Source organism: Lynx canadensis, chromosome A1 (assembly GCF_007474595.2).
Source record: "Lynx canadensis isolate LIC74 chromosome A1, mLynCan4.pri.v2, whole genome shotgun sequence".
NCBI lineage: Eukaryota > Metazoa > Chordata > Mammalia > Carnivora > Felidae > Lynx > Lynx canadensis.
In genome coordinates this window covers 189,123,400-189,142,314 of record NC_044303.2, presented here as the reverse complement: position 1 = coordinate 189,142,314, position 18,915 = coordinate 189,123,400, and the positions used below count along the sequence as shown (strand labels likewise).

Genomic DNA, 18,915 nt, shown 5'->3' with positions numbered 1-18,915 from the left:
GGCAGATTGTGTGAGAACCTCAAGACCAGGTAAGGGGCTTGGACTCTCTCCTGGGGTCCTCAGGAGCCATGGCAGGTTGTGGAGCAGGGGTAGGTCAAGGCATTGCTGAACACTGCATGTTAGCAAGCCTATTCTGGTTGTCGTGTGGAGAATGCATCAGAGATGGGAGGTCAGGCGCTGTTTGGAACCAGTTCACTTTGCATGCTTATGGTGAGGGTTAGGAGTAGATGATACAGACAGTGCCTGCCTATGGATATTCCCATACAGCTCTGTGGGAAGACTTGTCCCATGGAGGTCCCATGAGCCTCTTTTTGGGGAGTTAGTTCACTGCCAATTGCAAAGCTTTCTGGGAAACAAGAAAATTGCAGTGAGTCCTCCTTGTAAGGGAGCGTGTAAGAGGGTTGTCATCCATCTGACCTTGGGACCTCCCTCACTTGGGACCCAGGCTCCATGCACAGTCAGTCCCGGGAAGGCCATAGGAAGTGGGTGGAAATAATAGCAAGTGTGGGCACTTTCTAATTGTAGACTGTTCAAGGCTCTTTACGTGTGTTAACGCCTTTGGTTCCCCAGTGTGCCATTGGGGGAGGAACAGTTGTCATCCCCATCTTACAAATGAAACAGAGATTAGGCAACTTGTGCGAGGGCCAGCCAGTGCACAGAAGAGCTGGACTCCAACCCTAGAGACCATCCTCTTTACTGCCATCCTATGCTGCCTCTCTGTTTTCAGATACAATGGTTCTTATTTTTGCAATGGCCACAGCTCCTACTTTTATTTTCCATTTTGTACGTGGAGAAGCTGAGGTTCAAGGAGATTTCACGGTTGTCCTGGGCCAGTGAACAGCAGAGCTGGCCCTCAAACCCTGTAGCCTGAGCCCCGCCTTCCAGGAAGGAGGGAGACAAGATGAGAGAAGGTAAAGATGGGCCCCAGAGGGCAAGAGTGCCCCAGCCTGTGAGGTTTGGGTCCAGTGCTTTCAAAAGGATGAGAATTTTTGTCTTCATAGTTTGGAAATCCCATAGGAGGACACAAACATCACCCACAATGGCTCTTTTCCCGCCACACCCACCTCCTCTCTTGGCCAAGACTTTGGTTCTTCCAGGATGTGACAACAAAATCTTGCCTCAGAGTTGGAGGATGCAAATGTCAGGGCTTCCCTCTGGGTCTTAGAGGATAGGTGTTTCGGGGAGTGGTTTCACTGGGAGTGAAGAAAACTGCTGTCCAAACCCCATGTCACTTTGCATTTTGAAACTCTGCCCGTAGGCCTTGGTGTACATCCCTGATAGTTAACACACACCAAGTGGTGGAGCCTGGAGAGGTGCCCGGTGCCCATCACAGCCTGGGGAAGCCCCAAGAAGCTGGCACATGATGAATTAGGAGTTACCCGGTTTACTGAGCAGCAGCAGCATCAACTTTGGGGGCCAACTTCGAGGAAATCCAAGGAGCCTGTAACAAGAACTCCCATTTATTGAGCATTCATTATGAACCAGGAACCAGGCTAAGCATCTCACTGACTACTCAAACAATGCTATGACCTAAGCCTTGGTTGAAAGATGGGAAACTGAGTTTAAGTGTCCTGCCCCAGAGCTGAGCTGACATTTGAATCCAGGTCAGACTCCATGTGTGCAAATTAAACACCTGCACCCTGACTGCTGTGGGGGAGCAAAGGCAGAAGCAGCAGGACCAGTGAGGAGGTAGACACAATAATCCAGGTGGGAAAAAATGATAGCTCAGACTAAGGTGGTGTTGGAGAAGTCGTAAGGGATGCTTGGATTCAAGGTGTATATTGAAGGGTGTTGATGGTTGGATGTGAAACGTGAGAAAGATATTAATCAAAAGACAAGACCTAGATTTTTGATCTGAGCAACAAAGCACAAGGAAGTGTCATTTGCTAAGATGGGGACCTCAAGGGCAGGGCAGGGTTTGGGGGTGAAGACGAAAACTAACCTGGAGGGTCAATTCAACAACTGAATGGAAACACCATCAGGGGAGAGGTAGGGAGAAGAGGTGTACATTTGGTTGTCATCAGTGTATAGATGCAGTTTAAAGTCCTGGGCTTGATGAGATCATCAAGTAAAGGACTATAAATAAGAAAATGGCCAAGGGCGGAGCTTTAGAGAGTCTAGCAATTAAAGGGTGAGCTGTGTGTGTGTGTGTGTGTGTGTGTGTGTATGGGGGGGGGGAGCTAGCAGAGGAGACTGAGCAGGAAAAAGCAGTGGGTAGGAGGACAACCAGGTGAGGGTTAAAGAAAAACATGTTTTGGGGTGCTTGGGTGTTTCAGTTGGTTAAGTGTACAACTCTTGATTTCGGCTTAGGTCATGGTCTCCCAGTTGGTCCTGAGATTCAGCTGGATTCTGTGATGGGTGTGGAGCCTGCTTGGGATTCTCTCTCTCTCCCTTGTCCTCTGTCCTTACCCTGTGCACACACACGTGTGCATACTCTCTCTTTCTCTCTGTCTCAAAAAATTAAAACCGAAAAAAGAAGAACATGTTTCAAGAAGGAGAGGTGATCATCAGGTCATTGCTGCTGAAGGTCAAATAAGATAAGGAGAGATTTGGCCATTGGCTTTGGCAAAGCGTAGCCCTTTATTGACCCTGATACCCTAGTGATGACAAACTCTTTAGACCTATCATGGTGGCTGCCCTTGAATTTCTGGGTAAGGATCCCAAGATTATGGAGCGTAGAGATGACAGAGCCACCATTTATTTAGACAGTCTTCTAAGTTTGGACTCTGGATCTGCCAGTAGCTGTGTGACCTTGGGTAAGTTGCTAACCCCCTCTGAACTTCACTTTCTTCATCTGTAGATGGGCAAAGATAATGCCTGTCTTATAAATTATGGTGAAGCATGGATTACATGAAATCATATATACAAAACATCAAATGCCTAGTAGGTACTTATTATTATAATTATTATAATTATTGGTTTTATTAATATTGTCAGCTTAAGAGTGGTACCTATATTTCTGAGAAAATCAACGTCCTAATTTTGAATGGGGCTTCATTAATGCTAAAGAAGGTGATGGAAAGTTCTTTGCAGTTTCAGACATTCTTCTCCCTGTGCCACTGCAAATGCTCAGCACAGAATTAGACCTAATCTGATTATATCAATCTCTGCTTTGAGCAGTTTGTTGTGCTCTCTGGGAAGAGACCAAGACCACTTCCTGGACCCACAAGGCCTGAGTAGTCCAGGCCCCCCACCTTGTCTCACACCAGGTCACTTCTCCAACTCCTCATGGTTTCCTGAGAGTGCTGTTCTCTCTCCAGCAACAGGGCATTGCTCATGCTGTTCCCTCTTCCACAAATTCCTTCTCTTCCCTCTTCCCTGTGTTAAATTCTCATCTTTCTCCTCCCGGGCCCATGGTCACTCCCTTGGGAAGCCCTCCCTGAGCTCCTGGGCTGAGTCAATTTCTTTGCTAGAAGTTGCCGGAGCTCCTGTGCCTCCTTCATGGCCCTTACCTTATTTCTGACCCTCCATTCTTGGCATGAACCTTGGTGTAATACCTGACTTCACTAGACTCAAAGTGCATAAGGGCAAGGCCAGGCCTGCTCTGCTCACCAGTGCTTGTCTTGTGTCAAGCCCAGGGTCCGGCACACAGGGAAAATAAAATACAGAATTGTTGACTGAGTGAATGAGTAGTTGTTTAACACAGTGAATACGTGAACAGATGGCTTTCCTTTTGCAGAGCAATGCAGGTGTCTCTGAAAGGTTGTTTGAAAGGCAAATATAAAACCAAATCTTATTCCATTTACTTTAATTACAATACTAAGGAGTGGGAATAAATCTTGCCCTTGAAATATAATAAAGCCATACATTAAAACCTGGACTGTCATTTCCACTCGTTTCCTTTCTACAATGATAATCTCCTGATAAGACATAAATAATGGCACTTAAAATAGGTTCCCGACTTGGCTCGGCCACTAACTAGCTGCTGATCATCGACAAGTCACTTAAGCTCTGCGAGTCACCATTTACCTCATAGGGTTGGTGTGAGGCTCTGGGTTGGTGGTGTGAAAGCTCTTTGCAAGCAAGGTCTTATTTATTATCCATTATTCTCAAGAATATGAATAACAAGCAGGACAGGCTGCGTGCCAGAGATGGTTGAGTAGGTTTGCGGGGCTGGGGGATGGCGGCCACAGAGAAACATGGAAAGGAATGAGCTTGGTTAGGAAATTTAAGATGGGGATAGAGGGGTGGGGGATCAGAGATCATGAAAGCTGGGGGGTTATGTCTACCAGGCTAAGCAAAAAAAGGGGGGGTGTTGGTGTCTAAAGCTGGGGAAGGTGACCTGAATAAAATCACCCTGGTGGCTGAATTCTTGGAAGCCACATGAAGGAAGGAAAGAATAACCCTCACCCTTAGGCTTGCCATGTGGTTGCACAGGAGAGATGCCGGGTGTCCCCCAGGTGACCTTGGCCTCTTAGGGCCGTGACTCTGCGGACAGGTCTGGGAGGCTGTCCAGGCAAATTCTGCTGCCCATTGCAGCCTGAGTTCAGTCCCCAGGAGCCGGCATGGAAGCCCCCAAGCCCTGGAGTGGGAGCTAAGCCAGCAGGGCAGGGAGAGGAGGGGTGAGCAATCCAAAGCCTCCAGGGCTGGGCAGGAAAGCAGTAAATGTGAGGAGTAGGCAGCCCCTGGAAACTCGAGGAGACCGGTGTCATTCATTCATTCATTCACTCACTCATTCAACACATAATATTAATTAAACATCTCTCTAGGTGTCACACACTGCTTGGTGCTGAAGATAGAGCATTTACATTCCAGTGGGGGAGGCTGACTACGAGAAGTAAACAAACACAGAGTAAAGTGTCAGCTTGCGATGGGTGCTATGAATAAAGATAATGCAGGGAGAAGAGAGAGTGATGGAGGCAGTTATTTTAAGTTGGAGGACCAGGAGAGGCCTCTCTATCCTCCCTCCTCCCACACTCTCAGTGATTTAACCAGATTTCACAGGGTTTTCTGGCCTCGTTCATAGGTGCTAATGAGCAGCTAGGGGTTGGCGTGGCTACAGTGATAAAAAAGGGTTTCCCTGCACCCTCTGTATCCCTGGCCTCTGAAGTAGGCTCAGCCCCAGCCAAGGGGAGCAGGTGCAAGGCTCAAATCCTGATTAAGAATAAGTATTCCCATGTGTCTGTACAGCTGGAAACAGCTGGCCCTCTGAGTCAGCCGAGAAGGAGGCTGCAGGCTGCAGGCCAGTGGGTGGAGGGGGCACAGGAGGGAAGCTCCAGGCTACAGTCGTCTGTCTCCTGCTCCGACAGCCTTACTCAGAGGGGAATAGACAGACACATGGGATGCAGTAAGTCAGGGTAGGTCTCACTGCCCCAAATATGCACCTGCCCCACACCCAGTCTCTGACTGAAATCTTACCATGAGATAGTCACTTTTCTGGAAGGTGCAAGGGCATCTCAAAATCTCTTTTTTTTTCTAAGACAGATAATGGCAAGGCATGTGATGACTTTCCATCTCAAAGAGAAAGCTCTTACTGTGACCCACAAGGAACTACATGATATGCCGTGCCTGCTTTTGGGGGCTGGCTTTATAATTTGGGGGGGGGGGCCCAGTACAAAAGGGCAAATTGGCCCTGCTACATTATCGTGAGCTCCCTGAGGGTAGAGATTCTTATCTTTTTGTTTTGGTGTGATGGCCATTCTGTTGCCAACTCCTGGCACCCAACAGAAGCTCATTATGTATTATTGTTGAGTGAAGGTGTTTGAGTCATGATGTGGATGTGTTGGGAGGGCTTCTTTTAACTTTTAGGAAGTATTACTGCGCATTGAGCACTGGTCTACAGCAGCGGTTGTCAACCCTGGCTGCACGTGAGTATCACCGCAGGAATTCTTGAGAATCCCAATGCCAGACTCCCCGGGACCAGTTCTGTCAGAATCTAGTAGGGTGGGAATCAGAATTTTCAAAGATTCTAATGTCTGGCCAAGCTTGAGGGCCAGGGGGCTGCTGTGTCCCCCTTGCTGTCAAAGGCTGTTGGACATCCAAATCACCTGGCCACCTTGGTTACTGATCAGATACCTGGGACCGTTTTCAGAGATTTTGGACGAGTAAGTTTGAGAAGGGGCTGTCCTGTTAACAAGATCCCCAGGGGATTTTGCTTACACCGAAGTCCGAGAACCTGAATTATCTTGGATTCTCTGATTGTGCCCATTTTATAGACAAGAAAGAATAGACTGAGAGAGGCTGTGTAGTTTGTCCATGGTAACTGGCAGAACAGAGATTCGAACCCAGGGCTTCTGAAACCATGATCTGAGCTTACCCACTAGCTCCCCTGCCTTTCCTCCATCACAAAAACTAGGTGTGCTCCAAGAGTAGTGGGGCGATCTGGTTGTGAAAAACAAAGGTAAGATTAAATAAAGATAGGATGCATCTAATATTGTCTATTTTGAAGATGGACAAGTTGGTTACCAGCTCTGTGGTGATGAAACAAGTCTGGCGGGGAACTGACCTCCATCCCAAGGATCACTTGGGTTGGAAGAGCTAGGATTCCAACCCAGTTCTCGAGGCCTAGGATCTAGGCCATTTTCCCTAGACCCTCCCTCAAGTTCCACATTAGTAAGCAAATTGTTAAGCTCTTAGGGCATCCCAGAATCCTCGATGCTTGTGCTTGGCACACAGTAGGCTCTCAAGCAATGATGGCCAGAGGTATGGCTGACTGGATGGATGAATAGATAGGGGAGGCTGTGAAAGCGTCTGAGTGGCACACATCTCTTTGGTGGGTTTACACTCTATTTTCAAGTAGAGTTGCGACCACTAGAGGGCGATATCGGACAAGAGAAACAAAAGAAATGCTTCACCGTTGTTTCTAGGACTGGGGAAAATAATACATTTGTGGCTGTGGATTTAAATCAAAAGGAGGCTCTAATTCACAGAGCAATTAAAGTGAGCATTGCTTTACCCTGAGTTTATAGGCTGATGGGAACCTTTCTCAAGCCACAGTAACACATGGGGCCATCCCTGACCTTTCTAGATTGAAAATCAACAGATTAAGAGGGGAGGAGGGGAAATCTTGGCCATCTTGGCCATCAAGGATGTTTATAGATAATAGCAGGTTAAAAAAAAAAAGACATTTTGTAGCTTCCCAGACTTTTACAACATTGATGGGAGTTAATGTTTCGAGAAATGGTATTATGATGAAGTTGTATGCTGAATTAATTTTCCATAAATAAAACCATACATTTTCACAGATTGTTTTTTCTGCCCTATCATGGAGGTGTGTGCTGTCTGTGGATAAAAGTTCTCTCCCTTCTTTCTTCTGACCTCTCTCCTCTCCATGAGCCTCGGGGTAAGAGAGACCTGGGTTTGTATCTGAGCTGTGTTGCCACTGGTTGTGTGACCTTGGGTTCATCACTTTACTGCTTTGAGGTCAGAGTTGTCAACTAGAAAATAGCTGGGGGGGGGGCACTGAAGGTTTGTCATGAGGTCCAAAGAGAGAACTTGTGGAAAAGGGTCGCATGCGGAGCCCTCAACGCATGGGGGCCACTTTCCATATTATGCCCCCTTTTCCTTGGAAGATGCTCCTTCCAGCTTCTCCCTGCCCCTTGCTTCTCTCCTTTTGCCTCAGGCACCAAAAGTTCTGTTGTCAAAAGAATAGCTAAGTCTTTAGGGAGAGTTCAGAGCCAATTGTTCCTCCCTGGGGCCACCACTACTGACCCAAGATCACAGTTGAGAAGAAACTGAACTGGAGAGAGACCCAGAGGAATGAATTCCAAATGGCAGCCTTTCAGACTCACGTCTACTTAGTACTAACAATCGTTACAATTATAGTAACATTTCCTGGCATATATGATGTGATATGCTCTGTGCCCCATGTTTTGTACGCATTATCCCCTTTAATTCTTACCACAAACTTATAAGCTAGGTGTTTCAGCATGTTCTTTTTACGGGTGAGGAAACTGAGGATCTGTTGAGAAGGAGGCCAGGAATAAAATGTGTCCTTCATTCATGTGATTCCAAGGCGACTTCATAGAAGGGTGTATGTAAGCGTGTCAGCAAGGTTGAAAGGAAGGCGAGGGCACATGACACAGAGACCTGGGAAAACATTATGGTGGAGGAGTCATTTGAACATGGCCTTCTGGATTAGTTTGGGTCTCAACAGGCAGAGATGAGAAGGGAAGAAAGCATTAGAGGCTGGAAGGAACCACCAGGAGCCACGGCAGAGAAGCATGGGGTTTGTTTTGGTGACACGGACGTGTTGGTAATGCATCACCGTATGAGGTAGGTGCTACCTATCATTATTTGCATTTTACAGAGGAGGAAAATGAGGTACAGAGAGGGTGATTAATTTGGCTGAGGTCACACAGCTAAGCGGTAGAGCTGGGATTTGAACTGCCATCTGTCTGACTCCAGAGCCTTTTCAGGGTGGAGATCACATATGGGTCTCAAATCAGTCAGCAACTAAGGGAAGGCTTTAGTATTTGCAGCTTCTGGGAAGATTCTAGGCCCAGCAGCCACCCATGCCCAAAGTAGCATACCAGTGCTCCTCCCCCCACCCCCAAAATTTGTGGGGGCCAGGAGGGAGAGAATAGTGGGAACAGGACAATTTTCAGATTCTCAGATAACTGCAGTGAGGCTGTACATTTGCAGAGCACCTACATTTTTCCTCCCTCCTTCCTGGGATCAGGTTACTCTCTTGCATTCTTTTACATTTCATAATAATGGCTTGTTAACCACATGCTGAATCCTGAGATGACAATGAGGTCTGGAGTTGGTTTGGAAGCCTGCTGGAGGTCACGTAGCATCGAGTGGTGGATGGGGGTTTCAATCCCAGCCTGAGCCATTCACCATGGCTTTGCTGCACCCCCCCCCCCATACCCCCTCGCCATGCTTCTTTTGCTTCTCACAATGGCCCAAGACAGGTCTTTGGGCTCAGTAAATCTGACCTGCTTGCCATGACTTGAGGTTGGTCAGCTAGCCCAGAGGCCAGATCCTGACTCCTGGTCCAGTGCCCTCTCTGCTGCCCCCACCTCCCAAGTCTGTCCTGAGGCAGCAGGTGCTGATGGACCCCAAGTGTCCACTGTACCTCCACAGTCAGGGTCTTGGCCTCACATTTTTGTCCCCTGGGAGCTCTGCCCAGAGAGGGCAGGAAACCCAGGTCACTGGTGGATCTGTTCATGTGGGTTTTAGGATCAATGGAATCCTGTCTCATTTCACGTGTGAACAGAACCCCCCTTGGCCCTGGAGGGACATTTGTAGAACTGGGGCAATATTCACAGATGGACCAGGGAATGATTTTAATGCACATACTGAAATCTCATTTAGAGGAAGGTAAGGTATGAGGGGCACCAGAGGGGATTCCCCCTGCGAATTTAGGGGAATTTCCAAGGTGGCAGTGAGAGTGGGGGGAGGACAGAAGGGAGTGTGTACATTCATTCCTTCATTCAGTTTTTCATCTCTTCGCTCAGCACACACACCCTGAGCAAGCTGTGTTCTATTCTGTGCCAGGCTGTGTTCAAGGCATGAGAGGAACAGCAGGGAAGAAAACAGACAAAATGCTCACCCTCACAGTGCCCTTATTCTATTGCTGATAGCGGTGCGGTGGGGTAGGGTGAGCAAATACAATGAATACACAGTAAATTAGGTGATGGTGACAGTGACTTAACAAATCAGGGAAGGAAGGAGGGGAGGGCTGGTGGAGTTGAATCTGTCTGCATACGGACCTTCATTCTAGTTCCAGGTGGAGCTAGAATCAGGTTGTTTTTGTTTTTGTTTTTCTAAACAAGCAGGTCATTATTCAGAAAACCCAGATTCACCCTATATGGGTTAAATGCAGGTAAGTCCAACACCTGGCAGGGGACTCTCAGAGCCAAGGAGGGACTTAAGGGTGAAATTATTCTCTGCTCCATACAGGGCCAGTTCACGCAGAGCCGGGGACCCCAGGCTCACCCTTGACTGGTGGGTTGGGAACAGCACTGACCCGGGTGGTCAAGACCAGTATGGATGTGTGTTCTGCTGCCACAGGCTGCCCTTAAGAGACAGAGGGTATGTATGTATTTATTAATAGGGAGAAAGAGAGGGCAGGAGAGGAGCAGAGAGACAGAGAGAATACTAAGCAGGCTCTGTGCTGTCAGTGCAGAGCCTGATGCAGGGCTCGATCTCACAGACCGCGAGATCATGACCTGAGCCCAAACCAACAGTCAGACATTTAACCGACCAAGCCACCCAGGTGCTCCATCTTGCTGGCCGTTATGGAGATGGCTGGGAATTCTGGGACGGGCTTTCCCCGTCATGAGGCCATAAACCTGAAGTGAGATATAAGCTCATCATGTTACATGTTAAACGCGGGTTCAGGGGCTGAACCAAATCTTCATCAGCACCTTCAGTTTAAGGTCCACAGACACCCCCTTCTTTTACAGACTATCTGGAGGCCCAAGAATCAGATTTATGAGACAATGGCTCTCTTTTGCTTGGAAACTTAGGTAGTCCAAAAGGAGCTGTGTTGGGATCTGTACTAGGATATTTATGAACTTTTTTTTTTTGAATGCCAGAAGTAGTTTTGTATTTTTAAATTATTTTGAATTTTTTGTGACTTTTCATCCACTCATGAAGTGCCAGTCATTGAAAAGGATTTATAGAGCAACTTCTAGGGAACAGATGCTGTCCTAGATGTCGTGGTCCCTGTGCCCATGCTGCTAACAGTCTAGTGACACACACAGATAAATAAATCAGTGGTTGTAATATGGGGCTATGAGGGAGGAACTTGAGGGTTGTTTTGGGAGATACTTAAACATGGAGGTCAGGGATGGCTTCCTGGAGGAAATAATGCCACAACTGGAAGGAGGTGACTGGATAAAGAGGCTTGGGAAGACCACTAGATCCTTAAGAAAGAGCAGGGCCAAGCCCGGAGCAGAGAGCAGGAATGTGTACAGCTGCAGCTGTATGGGGTGGGGGGGTGGTGAGGTAGAGGTGAGCGATGGTGCATTAGACAGGTAGGGTGACAAAGGACCAAACTGGGAGGCATACACTGGGAGGCATCTTTTTTTTTTTTTTAAGTTTTCATTTATTGAGAGAGAGAATGGAGGAGGGGCAGAGAGAGAGGGAGAAAGAGAATTCCAAGCAGGCTCCACACTTTCAGTGCAGAGCGTGATGTGAGGTTCCAACTCACTAACTGTGAAGTCATGACCTAAGGCGAAACCAAGAGTTGGACACTCAACTGACTGAGCCACCCAGGAGCCCCGGGAGGCAACTTATAAGGACACTAGTCACGTTGGATTCCAGTCTACTATAATGATGCCATTTTGACTTAATCACCTCTTTAAAGGCTCTGTCTCCAAATACAGTCCCATTCTAAGGTACTGGAGGTTGGGGCTTCAACATGTGAATTTGGGGGACACGATTCAGATCATAACACATGGGCAGTGCCTAGATCACACAAGGCCTGGGAACCGTGTTAAGGACTTTATCTGAAGACGAAGAGGAGTCACAGCAGAGGCTAAGGCAGGGTGACAGTGCCCGTGTTTGCATTTTACAGATTCTTACAGCAGCAAGGGGAAAGAGTTGGAGAAGAATGGAGATGGGTTTGCAAGTGGTTGGGTGACCCTCTAAGAGAATCTGGCAGAAGGAGAGACTCAGGAGATAGAAACAATAGGATTTGTGATGGACCACCTGTGGGGGCAGGGCAGGGGAGTGTCAGGGTGAGCTGGATTTCTGGTTTGGGCCCCTGGGTGGGCCATGGAAATCGTCACCGAGCATCCTGGAGGAGAGCCTGGTCCAGGTGAGGGGAAGGAGACAAGTCCAAGGTGGGGGGCAGGCTGGTTTGAGGGGCCTGTGGGACATCTGAGTGGAGGCGGGTATCCAGCTCTGGAAAGACATCTGAAAGTCTGGTTTGGAGATGTGAATTTGGGACTCATTAGCTCTGGATGGTAATTGAAGCCATGGGAACGGATGAGGGAGGGGTGCTGAGCCATGAGTTTGAATATGCAGAAGAGAGGTGTGTGTGTAGAATGACTAACTTCCCTGCTGATATGGAGACCCAGGTCATCATCCCGCCCCTGTTCTCCTATCTGAGAGCTACCGGGAGCCTGGGGTGAGGAGAGAATCTAGGGTCTCCTGGGTGTTAGCTCCCTTCCTGAGGCCTGAGGACATTTAATCAGCTTTTGACACTTAATGAGTCACTGGACACCCTCCCAGCTGAGTCAGCCCAGGTACCCCTCCCAGAAAGGACACGCTAGGAACTCTTACAGGCTTCACCACCTGCCTTGTTGATCAGAGGGGAGGGAGGGAGGGGGTGGAGTGTCTTTCCTGGCCAGCACACTGCAGCGTCCTGTCTACACAGGGATAGACAAGAATAATGACGCCAATGAACTAAATATGTTTGCCGGGCTTGAGGATGTGTGACACATGTTTTTGCTAATAGCAATAGATTTGTCCTTTTAAGATGTCTTTCCTGAGCCACTTTTAAAATAATAACAGCTGACATTTATAGAGTCCTCACTAGATTCCAGACAACGTGTGGGGCCTTTGACCTGTGTCGTCTTGATTCGTCCTCACAGGTGGGCGCTGTGGTTATTTCCGTTTTGCTGGTGAAGACAGCGAAGCTTGGAGAGGTGAAGAAGCTAGGTTGTGCAGTTTGTGAGCGGAGGGCCCGGAAGGGAGCCCTAGCAGGCTGATGTCAAGCCCTCCCACAGCTAGTCATTGTGCCACATGGCCGCCACCAAGTGTGTTCCTTCGTGGAAGCGGGACCTTCATGAACCTCATGTGTTTCCCTGGCCTCATAGTCAAAACACCTGGGGCTCATCCCCAGCTCCTCCACAGGCTGGTGTGTGACTGGGGTAAGTTGCTCACCTTTCTGTATCTCGGTCTTCTATCTCCCGTAAGACGAAATAATAGTTCCTACTAGAACAGGATTTGGGGGTGGGTATAATGGCAATACATAATGGTTATGAAGCACTTATCTCCATGCTGAGAACATAGCAAGTGCCTGTGGCACATGTATTGCCCAAAGCTGTCCATCTCAATATCGACACCATCCCACAGGCTCTTTTACCCGTGTGATGGCGACACTGCTTCACTGACCGTTAGGTTTAGAGTCCCTCCTTTTGGACCAGGATGCGTCGTGGTAAATGCCTTGGCCAACAGAGTACAAAGTAATACTATGTGACTTCTGAGACTAGATCATGAAAGTGTCCGCCTGCCTCTTTCACTCAATCTTGAGACATGTGCCCCGGGGAGCCTTGTGTCAACAGGTAAGTGGGCTGGTTAACCGGCCGCCATTGTGTTGGAGAGGGCATGTAGTAGGGAGACCCTCACAGAGACAGAGTGATACCCGGGAGCCCCAGCTCTTCCAGCTTCCCGCTGTGTGAGTCTTCTCTCACTGGGCACCAGCCAGAGTGAGTGAGGTGAAGGGCCCCACCTCTGAGCCCAGTGCAGCTGATGCCGAGTAGAGCAGAGACGAACTGTCCCAACCAAGCCCTGCCCCGTTGCAGATTTGTGAGCAAAATAAATGTTTTTCTTTTAAGCCCCTATGTTTGGGGGTGGTTTCTTATGCAGGTTAGATAATGAGAACAATGCCCAATAAATGGCTTTTGATGTTATTACTTCTGCCTGAATTAGTGCACCGTCACTATACATCAGGAAGATAATGTCCTGAGGTGGGGTAAATTTTGCTCCAAAGTGTGTCAACTCCTATTGGCTGTTTGGGGGTTAATAAGTGGCTATAAAAGCTGATCAGATTGGAGCGCCTGGGTGGCTCGGTCGGTTGAGTGTCTGACTCTTGATATCGGCTCAGGTCATGATCCCAAAGTTGTGGGATCGAGCCCCACATCGGACCCTACGCTGAGCATTGTGGAACCTGCTTGAGGTTCTCTCTCTCTCTCTCTCTCTCTCTCTCTTTCTCTCTCTCTCTCTCTCTCCCTGCCCCTCTCTCTCCCTCTGCTTCTCCCACCCCACTTGCTCTCTCTCTCTCTTTCAAAAAAAAAAAAAAAAAAGCTGATTGGATCATCTGAGATCCAAGGGTTTATACTATGCAAATGAAAGACAGCCAGGATGAAATCCCTGTATGTGGCAGTGCAGGGAAAGGGTTCTTCTCTGTAAGCCTCCATAAGCTAAGGCAATACATCCTTTGGCATATCATATTAACCATTTTCTAATATTTTCCTGTCAACAATATCACTTCAGCCACAACATATACTTCCTAGTTGGTGTAGGACAGGGGTTCTTCACCCCACATTCCAGTTGGGCAAACTGAGACATAGTGAAGAGAGGTGACAAGACTCAAGGACATACGGCCAGTTAGGGGCAGAGCAAAGAAAGTATACTCTCCTTGCCGTTAGAGTCTAGCTCTTCAACCTGTTAGCTGTGTGACCTTAAGCAAGCTAATTAGCCTCTCTGTGCCTAAATTTTCCCATCTGTCAAATAAGGATAAAAATGGTACTCCTTCAGAGGGTTGTGGTGAGGATTAAATAAGATATGTCATGTGAAGTGTTTAGAATGCTCCTGGCATATAAGAAATGGCTAGGAAGTGGCTGAATTGGGGTTTTAGATTAGGTGGTCTAATTCCAGACTCCAGACTGGTGAGCCTACATCCCGGTAATTCTCATCAATCCCCCCAAAAGCTAGACAGCAATATCCCAGGTATCCCACTGTTCCCCACAGAGCATGATTTGAGTTCTCCCTGGGCACTCTTCTGTGTGCACTGTGCCTTGAATACATGATGCCCTAAATTGAAGGAAGCACCGTTCCCTCCTCTTTTATTAATGCAGCCCAAGATTACACTGCTATTTTGGCAGTCACATCATACTGTTGACTCATCCTGAGCCGACAGTCAAAATCCTAAGTGTTCCTTCCACCTGTGCCAGCATCAAGCTGCATTCCTTCCCAGCTACGATCGGTGCAGTTGGAGAATTTAAAAATCTGACTACAGAATTGCGTAGCTTGTTAGCTTATGCTCAGTGCTGTAGCCAGTTTGAGAAAGAACCCAGGTGTGCTCCTCCTCCCTGGGTTCCTGGACACACCCCATACGCCTTGAATATACCGTCCCTTTTGTTCCTTAGTTAGTTTGAGTGCCTTGCTGTTACTTGCAGCGGGAAAAGCAAGTCACAGACTGGCTTCTGACTGGTCCCTGTGTAGGAAGACAGGAGGCATGGCCTGGGAGCTTATGCCATGTGCTAGGTCCAAGGCCCAACTCTGATGAGTTGCCATCTGAATAGGACAGAGCTGAAGACAGAGGCTGTGTTCTGGGAGGACACTCACTGGCATAATGAATCAGGCTTCTAGCATATTGGTTGTTCAGATGGCTCCCAACCACCCTCAATGTGCTGTCATCTAACCCACGTTTTTCCAGTGCCCACAAGGATGAAATGATATTTTCGTCATGTCTCATTTCTGGCTGAACTACAAACTGGTCTAGTTTGGGCCAGGTGTCTGCCTGTCTGTGCTCTGATCGGCTGTTGCAAAGGGCAGACTCTTCAGTTCAAACCTGTCCTCAGAGAAGTGGCTGTGGAAGTTGGGCAGGCACCCCCAAATGCTCGTGTGTAGGGGGTTAATCACATTCATGTTAGGATATTTCTTTGGTAAATCCCCCCAATTTAACTTACAGTTAATTTAATTTGTACCATTTGAAATTCTGAATCAGTGAAGCTAAGGCTAGAATTACTTTAGCAGGACCAAGCTGGTAGTTCCTTTTGGGAGTAATGCTCTGCTGGGCATCTCGTGCATTATTGTCTGACATTCTTGCTTAAGATGGTCTAGATCAGCCTCAGCGTCCCTTCTTGGGAAACTTTACTTGACCTCCCTATAGGAAACAGTGTTACCTTCACTCCAAGCTAACAGAGGGGACTTTTCCGAAGGTGTGGGCAGAATTAAAGGAATCCAGCCAAGGAAGGTGATGCCTTCCTGGAGCTAGCGAGAGCTGCAAGGCTTACCCCTGCTGGACTGGAATAGGCAGGGGAGGGCACAGTCCTTGAGGCCAGAAGGGTCATAGTTGCAGGGATTGTAGGAAAGGGCACCTGGCAGGATCTGCCTTATGTAGAGGGAGGCGGCCCACCGGTAGTCACCCAGCAGGGAGGAGCTGAGAAAATAAATACCTCAGCCTCATTTTCTCCTCTCCCTCAATCTCCTGCCAGTGTCTCAATTGGCTGAATCTAACTGGGAGCCAGAGGGCAAGAGATCCTGTGGAAACAGTCCTTACATGCTAGCCTACTGCGGGCACCAAGAAGGATGGAAATACGTGGAAAGTGGATCTGGTGGCAGGGTGGGGCGCGGGGGTGGGGTGGAATGGAAAATATGCAGCTCATCCTAAACGAGGTCCCTGCTCTTTGCTCCCCAGATCACCGCTGTTTCTAATTCACTGCAGTTACCAGGAGATTAGCTATGTGGTGAGGACTGCATCTGAGTTGTTCATTGTTCTATTCCCAGTGCTCGACACTGGGCCTGGTTTGTTGTGGTGTGCAATAGAGCTTGGAAAATGACTGGGGGGATATACGTCTGGGGTCACCACATGGGCCATACATGACTGAGAGCAGTGAATCACCCAGAACCCTGCTTGCACATGAAAGGGGCTGTTCGGGGGATTGGGGGGATAAACAGGTGCACAACTGAGTGAACAGATGAATTATATGAGTGGAACACCTTCAAAATCCCATGCTGCCAAGTCTGTGTCACAATTTGACCCCAAATTCATTAAATTCAGCAAGACTTGTTCCTTCCTTAGAGGCACGGCAGCATATGCATCTGTCATTGTCTCTCGCCCTGTGTCCACACCATCCCGTTCTGATAGCTTCTCCTCCATTTCTTCTGAAGCAGACCAGGGATGGTCACCTTAGGTCACCTGTTCAACCCTGGTCTAGGGGTGAGCTGTGATGAGGCCGAGATGATCAGACTGTCCGTGAGAATTGGCTGCAAATCCCCCAATGTTGAATAATATGTTGCTTCTTATTTTTCACTTTTTTTTTTTTTTTTTTTTTGCTTAAGTGTCTCAGAGATAATTGTTGTTTATAGTCAAAGAACTGATGCACTCAGACACCCAGAGGAGAATTCCAGACTGACCAGGCTGTACCGTGATGTGGCCATAAACCGTCTTGGGCTTTATAGCTGCACTTTTGGGGTTTGAATCCCAGGGCTGTCACTTCTTAGCTGTGTGACCTTAGGCAAGTTACTTATCTTCTCTGTGTTTCAGTTTCTTAATCCTCGAAATGGGAGGGTTAAAAGAGTTAAAGCACGCAAACACTTAACTCCAGCACCTGCAACATGATGAACACTCATTAAATATCACCAGGATCCTGACCATCCAAGCAATTTGAGAAGGAAAAGAAAAATTGATGGAATTGTACTTTCTTAAATAATGGAAAAAAGAAATTCACACTCATGGAATAAATTGGAATGAATTAGCTGTTTCTCAAGGGCCACTCATCTCTTTCTTTCCACTCTGATGTGGGGTGGGGATAGAGAAAAAAGGATCTGAAGCTGCGTCCAAAGGGGCCGTTCAAAAATGAGCTGGTGCTTTTATATTTTTCAAGAAAATCTAAAGACCAATGACTGTATCTGGTATTCTCTCTTCCTTTCTGAGAAAGTTCATGAGTTCTTCGCCCTGAATAAGCTTGGTTCTCTACGTCTTCCCACAAGGAAATTAAATTTTCAGGTCCTGCACAAAAGTTTAGTTATCACTAATATAATCATTGGTGCTGTCACTGTAGGGCTGTAGGAGCGGGAAGGGGGTGGAGGATGGATGTGACAGTGATGAGGAAATATTCCTGGCTCCCTTTCTCAGACATGCAGACACGGGGTTGTGTGCACGCACACACATATAATACACAATGTGAAACACTCCCTCAAGTATGTACCAGCACAACCATATGCATCTGTTCACAAAAAGATGCACTTTCTCATGAGCAGTTATTATCCTGAGTGTTTTTCAACAAACTCAACCCAACCCACATTTTGGTGGGGGTGTTTACTCAGCCGGAGCTAGGCATTGAGGGAGGCAGGGAGAAGGGCTTGCTACCGGCATGATTATGTCCTGGTCCTGCCTTCCAGGAGATTTCAAAGCAACGTACTGGGAGACAGAGACACTTCCCAGCAGCCGATAAAAGGTACACTGCGATAAGGGCTACACGAGAAACTAAGAAATTGCTAAAGATTGCTTCCTTTCTTTACCTGGTTTTTTAATGGATTCTGGACTTTCATACATTCTCAGTGCAGTTTTGGAGTCAACCAGCCTCGTTCTGCATTGGTCTGGATTTGAATGTTACATTTACTACTTCAAAGCAGTGACGCTTTTGAACCTGGTTTCTTAGTCTGTCTACAGGATATTAATATTACCTGTGTGTGTTATGATAGTGTTCTGCTGCAAATAACAGAGATCGAATGGTAGTGGCTTAACCAAGGAAGAGTGTGTTTTTCTCACGTTAACAAGCAGTTCAGGGGTGGGTAATCCTGTATTGGTGCCATTGTTCATGGGACTCATCAGGGACCCAGGCTCCCTCTGTCTTGCTACCCAAGCACCCAGGGCCACAAGGTGGCTAAGACATGAGCATGTTGCATTTGTCTCCCTTTGAAGAGCTTTCTGGAGAGTCCCACTAAGTGACTCCATCTTACACTTCATTGGCCACAACTATGCCAGGATGACCAACGACACCTGCAAAGGAAGCTGGGATCCTGAGTATTTTAACTGAACACAGTGTTGCCTGAAACAAAACCGAGGTTCTGTGAAGAAGGAAGAAAGGGAGACCCCAGCAGTTTCTAACACACTGTCTCAGAGTTGTTAAGACGATTCCCTGAGCTTATTCATGTCAAGCTCAGTCCAATGCCTGACATGTGGTAACTATTGTTATCAGTCGACGCTCTCCCCAATGTCTTCTCTGAGGATCCCCTGGTGAGGTGGCCAATGGACACTCAGTCTCCTCACTGTCCTAGTGCTCCCCCGACCATAACTCATGCCTCATGACTCATGCAAGCTCAGCTTCTCCAGAAAGTCTTCCTTCA

The 18,915-nt window shown here is 47.8% G+C and overlaps 1 long non-coding RNA gene across 2 annotated transcripts; it reads left to right on the top strand.

Moving 5' to 3' along the window:
- Positions 1-8,836: 8,836 nt before the first annotated feature.
- On the top strand, positions 8,837-13,448 carry LOC116738342. Of its 2 annotated transcripts, XR_004344188.1 has the most exons (4): positions 8,837-9,769; positions 9,847-9,978; positions 12,489-12,767; positions 13,018-13,448. It is a non-coding gene; the product is annotated as an uncharacterized LOC116738342 (long non-coding RNA). The 2 variants fall into 2 exon arrangements; XR_004344187.1 differs by having other exon boundaries at positions 8,837-9,978.
- The last annotated feature ends 5,467 nt before the right edge of the window (positions 13,449-18,915 follow it).